We start from the raw sequence: 10,746 nt of genomic DNA on the forward strand, positions 1-10,746 counted from the left end.
TTTTCCTAAAGCCATTGATTAAATGCTATTTTATTTTTATTTTTCTCTTAAATCAATTTGACCTTGTTTTGCAAAAAATGAGTCAATGATTATTAGAAGGAATCCAGGCTTAAAAAAAACCAACAAATTGGTGTCAGACCCTGACACGCCTACAACTTTTATATTTGGTTTATGGTGGTTTTCATCTGTCCTCACATCCTCAAATCGTCTTTCTTGGTGATGAAATATGCCAGGACATTTTTTGTTCCAGTACAGAAGAGACATTATTTTACTTCAGCTGCTGGGGTCTTGGAGGCAGCTGGCAGAGAGAAATCCCTGTCAATCAGTGTGTCTGTTTGGTATATGACAAGGTCATTAGGCTTCATGTGACTTCCCCATCCCTGCATCAGGAGAATACCATTAATTTCTCATGTTGAAATGTCCCAATATGTCTAAGCTGTGTTGCTTTTCTTTAAAAAAAAAAAAAGATATCTTGCTTCTGTAGTGTTTATTTCAAGTTATGCCAAACGTTCAGTCGCTTTAAGAGGGTGATATCTTACTTTGATATATAAATCACGGCTCTGAATGGCCTGTCAGTCAAACATGCTATTTTTGCATGTGCATGAACCTTGGGGGACTTCTGCCGTCACCGAGCTCACTAAAGATGTGTGACATCTTCACAATGAGTTTTCTATAGTGGTTTCTGGCCAATCCGTGGAGGATTTTAGACCCACTTTCCCAGCAGATCCTCAGTCTTAGTAAAACAGATGAACCTTTGCGCTAAACCCTGAAGTAAAAGGTTGCTCCATAATTCATGACGGAGATATTTAACCAGTGAACCATAGTGAGAATATGTGCTAGCCCTGTACAGGCTATCTCAGCTATTTCCATACTGTAACACAAAGCAGCTGTGTATTGCTTTTAGATTAAGTCTACACACACTCAACAAAACAGAAACGTGCTGATGTTGATAAAACACCACAAGAAAAATGATCCTAGAAGTAGGAAAAAAAAAGAAACCAATATAAAGCATTTGTAGGATGTGACTAGGTGGGATGCATACTCGGGTCTCTGGTGTTGAAGTCAGACACTTTGTAAGCCTGTCCACTCACTCCCCCATTGCAGTTTTGCGGTGGTGTAAGAACGTGACTATTTTCTGCTTTGCAGCAAAATTGAGGCAATGTTAAAGTAAAGTGTAACATCAGCTAACAGCAATCAAACGAAAAGACCAAAACATTGCTTGTATGAATGTGAATCATTAATGGTCCGTTTTATATTTAGTATCTGCAAACTGGTGGAAAACTATAGAGTTGCTTCATCAGTATTAAATTCAACAAAACAGAAACATGCTGTGGAAGAGGGTGCCCTTGGTTTTTTTGCAAATGTATTATGCGTGTATCTCTGTGATACTGTGTGCAGAGAAAAGAAAGAATGAGTGATGATAATGTGACGTTGTAGCTTGGCCACTCGTATTTGTATCCCGAAATTAAAGGGATTGCACCAGCGCTAAATAAGATTAGATGAGTCTGGAGAAAAAGTGTGTGGGCGGAGGGTTACCAAACACAGATTTTGATCACATTGTACCAAATGTAATTTTCAGTCTGATGAAGATTAATGCTGTCCCTTTGTTAAAATCTCTGTAACTATAATGAAATTGCAGTGATATATAATTTTTTTATATATATATTTATTATTTTGCAGCACAGTGGTTAGCGCTGTTGCCTCACAGCAAGAAGGTCCTAAGTTTAATTCCACCATCAGGCCCGGGGTCTTTCTGTGTGGAGTTTGCATGTTCTCACTGTGTTTGCGTGGGTTCTCTCCGGGTACTCCGGCTTCCTCCCAGATTCCAAAGACATGCCCCTATTAGGGTTAGGGTAACTGGTAACTCTAAATTGCCCATAGGGTGTGAATGTGAGTGCGAACCGTTGTCTGTCTCTATGTGTTAGCCCTGCAACAGACTGGTGACCTGTCCAGGCTGTACCCCGCCTCTCGCCTTAAGACAGCTGGGATAGGCTCCAGCCCCCCCGTGACCTTGAGAATAATAAGCGGAAGAGAATGGATGGATGTTATAGATTTTTACAAGTTTTTACATTAGGGTGCTTCCCAAAATTTGTTGATGTTGCCATCTTATCGATCTGTGGTTTGGTAAATATTCTTTGCTTTCACCACATTTGAGTTATTTTTAAATGAATGAATGAATATTTTAAACTTGTGATTTAAAAATAATCGAACTCTACCTTTACTAAAAGGAAACGTAAAGTGTGTAAGAATCTTTCTGTTTTTCTGTGACAAAGTAATCCAGTGTTACTTGTCAGTTTAGTTAAAAACACAAAAAGCGAGTCTTAATTTTTTCCGGAAATTGTGTAACCCCCCGCCCCCCAAAAAAAAGAAAAGAAAAAGAAAACATAGTGTACTGTCAAAGTTAGGTTGAGGCACATGAGCAGAACTGAGCTGTAACTTTGAGAATCATCTGTGAGAGCTGTCTGCCCTCCAGCATTTGCCAAGAACAAACTCTCATGCATGTGGTGGCTGCTTTGTGCGCTTGGCTGCTTACTACATGCAAGGTTGTTGAATACCTTATAAGTCTGCCTCTACTCAAAGATGTCTTTTTATCATTTATTGTGCTGAATGAAATGGTTTATTTTTGGATGTTTTTATATTATTCTTGCTTAAAGTTAAAAGTTTGTCTTGAATGTGAGTTTAAGGCATGCCTTGTTGACGGTAGTTTGGATATTTTCGATCAAAAGGCACATTGCAAGTCATATTCATAGATTCATTCATAGATTTTTCCCCAATCATCTGTGAATAAATTCAGATTTAGCATACAAAAAAAATGTGACTGCAATATATTTTCCAATTAAATCCGAAAGATCAACTTTCTAGGCTGTCAGTGGCATGACAGACTGATGTGCTGACATAATACACATGGCAGCGAAATGTGATAGGGACAAAGCTGCATAAATTTAGGCATCTGACTTGGGGCATAGTTAAATCCTGAACGGCACATAAACACTTCCCTCAATAGCACAGCTGACAGCAAGCAATGGAGGTTCTCAGTTGCAGGAGGGTAATACAAACCCTCTGCAGGATCAACCGACCATCTCAGTTGCCCTGGCAGCTGGCACAGCTATAGAGTTGTGTGTTGGCGGTTGACAAGTCAGGGGAGAGTCCGAGGTTGACAGGACGTGCTCCTCGTGTTCCTACATTCACAGGAACTACTGCCATATTTATTGCTTTATCTCTTGTTTCATTCTTAAGCCTGTTTATTTTTAAATTTAATTTCACTTTCTGCGTCCCTTTGCCTTGTTTCGCTGGTTTCTTACCTGCCTCGTTTCATGCTGAGAGGTGACACAGTTAGGAGGACATGGTTAATCAGATTCATCCTTGAGCCTGAAGGAAGCAGCTTCTGTGTTTATGCAGCCGTCTCTTCACACTCTCTTTATTTTCTGCAGTGCAAGCATAATTCTTAAGGAGCCAGCTGGCTAAGATTGACTAATGAACATCCTTTGCTGAACTGAGGAAGAAAAATCAGGCATCATTTGTGCCAACTGTGTACAACTCCATTATAACACATTTTAGTTTATAATGTCGCCTAGTCATTTCTTGTGAGTTGACATTTCACACCAAACATTTAATACCTACAGTTAATAAGGTTATTTAGAAATATAAATGTATGCAGTTATTGGCTATGCAGTTGTCAAAAAGGTGTGTTAATTTTTCACATTTAACTGATAGTAACTGATAGTAGATCGAGAGTCTGGTTGTTCTTTTGGGGGGTCTGGGTGTGTGTATGTGCACATGCATGCACATCATTTCCATGTTGCTCGAAGGGGTTTACAACTGTATAGAAAACATGTGCTTCAGTTTGGGAGGCCTCACTTATGGTTCCTCTACTTAGAAACTACTGAGAACTGACGGTGTCACAGTGGACACAGCAGCTATGACCAGTGACATCTCAGATCACACCGTTAAATTTTATTTACTCATGACCAAACCCAAAGGAATGCATAGGAACATCAGGTTTTCAGATTAAGGGCTGACGACAAGAGATGGAAGTGATGTGAGTAAAGTTGTACTGTACTGAAGCTGAATTTTTAGGCATCTATACTTGAGTATTTATTTCTCAGTAATTTCTTTACATTTATTCCCTACATTTTTACAAAAAATATCTACTTTCTGCTCCTTATATTTTTCAAAACAGGCTCATTATTTCAGGTTTAATGCAGTTATGGTGAATTGTTATTTCCCGTCACTGCGTGTCTTTAAATGTCGAACTGGTTTGAACCTACATGGAGGAAACAATAACACATACAAGACAATCTTATTTGTTTATCTAGTACAATAAAACCTATAATGCATGACCTATAGTACAATAATGAGGAGTTAAAGTGTGCTGGGACATTCAGAATTGATTTTTTTGTGTAGGTGTTAATAAGCTATGAGTACTTCAGTTTTTTAGCTAGGGAGTCACATTTTTTAATCTGCATGTGATTTTAAATAAAAGGTTTCTAATAGCTCAACAAATATCAGCAAACACAGACAAACTGTTTCTGTGCAGGTTGGCACACACTTATGTTTGCTAACTATGGGTTCAAACACATTGTGTGCTTGAACCTGTAGTTAGCAAACACAGTTGTCTCACATTGTGTAAGAAAAACAGAGTAAGAGAGGAAGAAAGGTTATTTTCATAGGTAAGGAATGCTTTGTGACATCTGATAAACCTCAAATTTAAAGTTTACATTTAAAGTCCTCATTTTATTTTAGAGTTGTTTTAATCAGATATTGGACCTGTACATGATGTGTTGCTGAATTTTGTTTTTGCGAAACATCCTGCAAAACAAATTCAAGCACACTAGCTTTCTGATATTCAGATATTGCATGAAAATCGTGGGCGGTTAAGTGCAGACTATGCTTGTCGGTTTGCAGTTCCTGGATAAAGTTTACAATAACGGACTAAGTTAGACTGGCACAGAGCAGCTATGGTGTTCATGGTCAGTGTAACAGGGTAACAGACATCAAATTAAATTTATGCTCCAAACCTGCATGCAAACCTACATCGTTTGCATGCAGGTTTCTAGCCAACCAATCTTCTTCTGCCTTAGCTAACACAACATTTATGGCACATTACCTCCACCAACTGTTTATCAGTGAAATTGCCCCAGAAACGTCTCTTACATGGATAACATCGACAAGATATGAAAAGGTTCCTGTCTTCCATCCCATTCCTTCCACTGTTGGAAAAAACAAAACAAAAACAACAACTTTCAGGGATAAAGCATACCATAAAATATAGATTTGTTTTATTCTTGTACAGTGCGCAATATTTCATAGTAAATATTTTATTGCACAACACTGTCATGTTGCAACACTAAATGTTTTATGTATAAGTGCTAACTCCATGTTTGATCTTTTTGTGCCCCTGAAGTTACAGCTGGCAGTTCTATTTCAGACCCTATCTGTAGATTAAATAATCTATAGGTGCAATGTGTTTAACCTATAGATTAAATTGATAGAATTAGCTTCTAATGTAAGTAGACAAAAAATATTTTCGTTGTTGGACTTTAACAAAGTGTCTCTACATGGTGAGTGTCACCTATTGTGGGCTTTTACTACATGCAGAGAGGCTCGGCAACAACAAGTCTGACTCATCTCACTCCCTCCGCTGGTAAAATTGGCAAGAGAAGGAAGCCTTCCAGTCGTGTTGCAAAGGGCAGTTAGTTGTGCAATAGTGAGCCCAGTATTTATTACTGTTATTTAGCTTTTTGAAGAGAGCTTAGGCATGCTTATGTTTATGACTAGGTGATCCCTGTATCATGGAAGAAATCAGATATTACTGCATTACTACCTTGTCTTTTAAGAGGATATTGCGCGAGAAGTTCAGAGCGTTCTCCCCCAAATGGAAAACGTGTGTCCAGTGACAAAAATATTCTCTGGTGCTAATGTAATGACCGATGATTGTCCTGAGCATCTCTTCCACTATGCCCTTGGCTGATAGAGAACCCCCTCGTCCTCTATCCAGCTTCCTGTGCCGGCACAGGGCATGCTGCCCAGAATCCCAAATGTCAGTGGATGGCTTAAGAAATGACAGCTGCGTCTGCATCTTGAATGTCCACTGTGGTATTCTGAGAAGTTGGTGAATGGGACAAAGTGACATTTGCAGCAGGGTGCTCTTAACATCCTCTTGTCTCCTCTCTCGGCTTCCATCATGCCACCCCGTGTTTCCTGCCCTACTGTGACCATGGATCTACATAGGATACCAGTCTCCTTACCAGGTCAAACATCATGCTGTGTTTGACATTCATCATTTATTGATGGGCTGCTCTTTAATTGCAGCAGGAGAGTGCTTAGCTTCTCTGCTCTCACACTGGCTGATCCATGGGGAAGGCCCTCCTACTGAGGGCCCACATTTACTCAGCGTGCTGGGAGCACCACTGTTGACTTATAATGGTTGTGACACACACAAAAAAATAACCTGCAGGGTTGCTTTCCCCCCCTTCTTTTTTCGTTTTGTTAGCATTTCACTCTCTGTTTACACTTCTTTCATTCTTGCTCAGAGGTGGGTATAGGGGCAGAAAATCAACCACCTAATGGAGCTAGAGTAAGAAGAGGGCTCAAAGTAAGCCTCAAGGCCTCTTAACCTGAATACATATGCTTACAAAGTTTGTCATGTACACATGTAATTGTGAGAGAAATCTCAGGTCTGTCCAATGCCACAAGAACTACTATATTTATTAAGATAACCTTTGTATATTCAGGTGTGTATGTTAGCTGTTATGTAATTTTCAGAAGCCAGAAGCCCTGCAAAGATTAATTTTCTGAAGCCTGCCTCAACCTACACTAATCCTCACATGTGTATTATCCTGCAACCATGGCTGTCTTTCTTTCATTTACAACCCCTGACATAGGACTACGCCCCCACCCCCACCCCCACCCCCCTTTTTATCTAATCTGCATCTGGCATGGGATTAATTTGTCTTCATAAGCAGCTGCATTTGGTCAGTTGGTTAATTTTAGCAACAACAAGGCAGAGATTAAACTGTGATGAACATCATTTCTTATACAAACTGAGTGTGACAATGTTATTTTGCTTTTGCAGTGATACACGTCATGGTGTAAATTACATGGCATATGTTAATCCACGTGCTGTACTGTATCATCTGTATACTAGCAGTACAATCTACACTGATCCATATAAATATGAGGAAGTAAACAAGTTCCCATCTTGGTAATGGCATCGTGCACAAAAAATACTGTATGAAAAATGGCTTTAAATTCTTTGGTGTAAGTTTAGCCAACTAAAAAAGGCTACAAGATTACATGGGCACAAAACAGTTTAAACAGTCAGGACTGTAATGTGTTATATTGCTTTCCCCTGTTTCATTACTATCCTTAAACAAGACCCTAAATCATAACTGCTCCTTGACAACTGCTCAGTGTTCAACAGAGCTGATAGTGACATGACACGAGAAACTGAACCAAATAAGCTTTAAAGAATTAAAATTAATACTGAGCAGAATTGAGTTTAGCTTATTGGTTTCACATGTGGCCCCTTGAGAAATGTGATTGCCTGTCCCTTTTGCTACCAAACCCCCATAAGCAAGGTTGCTCTGACACAAACTAACCCCAAAGCACCGGCTAATGTCAACTTGAATATTGAACATCAGCACATCTGCTCCTTGAACTCTTGATGTGTGTTCTGTATGTATTTCTGTATGGTCTTTCAGAAGATTAAAAATTGGTGTTTTTAATGCGTAAGTAAGCAATTGCTCAGGATAATTGTACTTTTATGCAGTACACATGAAATCCAGTGGGCACATCAGCTGTGTAAACCTGGATTAATGCTGCGTCACCAGTGACAAGGTCACTAAAATGTCAACCACAGGCTTGTTCTTCCCTCCCTGATACATGTACAATACTTTTAACACTTAAGTTACGTGTCATTGGTGCGAGACTAGAAAATCAATTTGTGCAAGCATCTGTTGAGAAAGCTTTGCTCTATCCATTCCTCTTGTGGACACTCAATATTAAATTGTTTTTCTCAGGTTTTCAAGGTTAAAAGAGAACAAAGTGAAGGGAAACAAGGAATTTTCAGTATTCCCAGAGGCTTAAGAGCAACATAATATTTCTAAAACATGAATAGATGCACAAAAATTCAGTTAGACAACATTAGTGTCAAAGCAGTTTTTCTTTGCCTTGGAGCCTTATACACTGCTGGTTCACTATAAGATCAATCCACTGACGTATCTGTGGTCAATACTGATAGATACAGAAGAATATGACAGAGCTTTTCTCAGTTATTCAATCTTTTTTGTACCCTTTTCAATGAAAAGAAGGGTAAAAGATCATGGTTAACAATATGCAGTACCCCCCCACCTCCCCACCCCCACCACCACAAAAAAACCCAACCTTTATTTCACAATGTTACAATGTTATTTATATTTTTGCCATTAATCATCACTGATATTAGAGAAGAGATAGGCTTATCTTAAATGTAGCTTTTTTATGAATGCATGACAGACTAAAACGTCTACTACACCCATACAAACATTTCAGGGCTTTTTACACTGTCAAATGGCTGTCAAGAGACTCTGGGGATCACGTTTGAGGATTGGGCATCTGCATGACTGCCCTCAGCAACAGAGTGGCCATTAAACTCACTGGTGGCATTGCTCTAGCTGAATTTCAATGTGAACCATCTCCATTCTAAATGTCTAAAAGCCCATTTCTTCTGAACTGCTTGGCAATAAATCAGCAGGCAGTTACGCTCTTGCAGCTGTGAGACAAAAATATAACAATAAGGAAAAAAACACCACTACAACTGAATGACTAATATCAGTTCAAGCATTAGTCATTTAACTAACAAAAGGGCATGAACAGAAGAATGTCAGCCCAATACAAAATGCATGCCCATCACTTGTATTTCATTCAGGAGTGAATGAACAATTATCAACACTGTCGCATGAATTAAAATGTTTTTGCTGTGATAAATAACCTGTATCACTGGATCAGATACCACGAGCAGGAACAGGGGCCTGCATTCGGTCTTGGTCATGGTGGCCTGTTGCCAGCTAAACCTTAACACATTTAACTACTCAAACACTGGAAATCACATCACACATGGATGATAAGTCTAAAACGAACATAGGTGAAAAGACAGCACCAATAAATAAACATTTGAGGATAAAACGTATAGAAACCAAAATGTAAGCAAGTAAAAACAAAATACTAGTGTTTTTTTTTTTAACTGAGAAGTGTTTTATGCAAAGGCAGAATCTGAAGGCAGATTGAAAGGATAGTGCAGAGGTGAGCACACCATAAAGTATTCCCTGTTTTACTCTAAGTGGAAACATAATGGGGGAAAAATGGACATTGTGCTGGGCTGGAGCAGCTAGCAATTAATTATGAAAATGTTTACTGAAGTTATAATTCAAGTGAAGAGTGGGGTTATTTTCTCTTAGTTGCAGCCAGAGGACTCTTCTTTTCTGAATGAATGCAGGTTTAAGGCATTTCTTACTGGCTTCACTTTTAAGAGCAGAAGGCTATGTTTGTCTTTCAACAGCCTTATTTTGAACTTTAATGCATATGGAAAGTATCTCAGGTACATGAAACTACTGAGGTAAGATGTGAAACTCTCTAGTGACAGCTGGTGGGCAGGTGTGGAATGACAACAAACATTACATAACTTAATCACTGCTTCCATATAAATCCAGATCTTTGTAAACCATCATAAAAAAGAAAGAAATTGATCTATGGTTACATAGTAAAATCACATTCCTCAGCCTCCCTGGAATGGTCTGCACGAAGGGGGATCGCAGTTTTCAACCAGGTTACAGACCACTTGACCAGCTCTTAATCCTCTCCAGGATATTTAAAGGTCTGCTGAAGTTTGCCCAACCAGTCTACATGTGTTTTGTAGCTTTGACGAGCAACAGGGCAGACTCAGGACATACTGGAAAATGCTGGAAAATGCTGGCTGGGGAATGCCTTGGTGTCCCCCTGGATGAGCTGGAGAAGGTGGCCAGGGGAGTGAGGTTTGGGTTTCTTTGTTTAAACTGACATGTCTGGAACTGGATAATTTGGAGAAAATGGGTGGTTGGATATTTATAAACTTCTACATTGTGGAAACAGCTAATTTATTTATAACAGACTTCTTTAGGTCAGGAATGATCTACAGATCCAAATATGGGATTTACAGTTTTTCCTTGTCACTTATATCACTATATTTATTTGAATACAACAGCAGTAAAATTGACATGGAGCAGTCAACTGTATCAGTATGTTCCAGTGTAGGAAACTGTTTCTTAGAAAAGCATCAAACTGTCCATGAGACAGAAAATATTTCATCATACTGTGAAAAACAGCAGTGCCATTAAATTCTCTCAGTGAGATGTAAAGCTGAAATGTGTTTACAGAAGACAATTTACGCTGCCTCAGCTTTTAGAGTTTTACAGCTCTTATATGCTAACTGTGCAAAAAATATCCCTTTTTGATGAGAGAGCCTTTCACCCCTGTCAACACGATGTCGCTGCAGACATTTCAGTGAATGCAAAGTTTGAGCAAAGAGTTATTATTAGATCTTCTGTGATGAAATGAGTTAGATGTTACTGTCATCTTCCTGTTATTATGGGCAGGTGTGTGCATGGCCAATTTTTGTTAAACTTGTGAACCAGTGTGTGAATCTGTTATCATCTTGGAAATAGACACTGACATTTCATGCATGACAAAGCCACTTTCTTAGACATTTCACACGACCCTCATTCTCCACAG

At 39.0% G+C, this 10,746-nt stretch overlaps 1 long non-coding RNA gene across 1 annotated transcript in view; it reads right to left on the minus strand.

Annotated features, from left to right (window-relative positions):
* Positions 1-4,895: 4,895 nt before the first annotated feature.
* The window catches only part of LOC309705990, a 38,135-nt gene continuing 32,284 nt past the window's right edge, over positions 4,896-10,746 (minus strand). Inside the window, exon 3 of the long non-coding RNA XR_014276653.1 lies at positions 4,896-5,210. This is a non-coding gene — a long non-coding RNA (uncharacterized lncRNA). The remainder of the gene's footprint in view (positions 5,211-10,746) is intronic.

Source organism: Aulonocara stuartgranti (genome assembly GCF_965226115.1).
Source record: "Aulonocara stuartgranti genome assembly, chromosome: 5".
Taxonomy (NCBI): Eukaryota; Metazoa; Chordata; class Actinopteri; order Cichliformes; family Cichlidae; genus Aulonocara; species Aulonocara stuartgranti.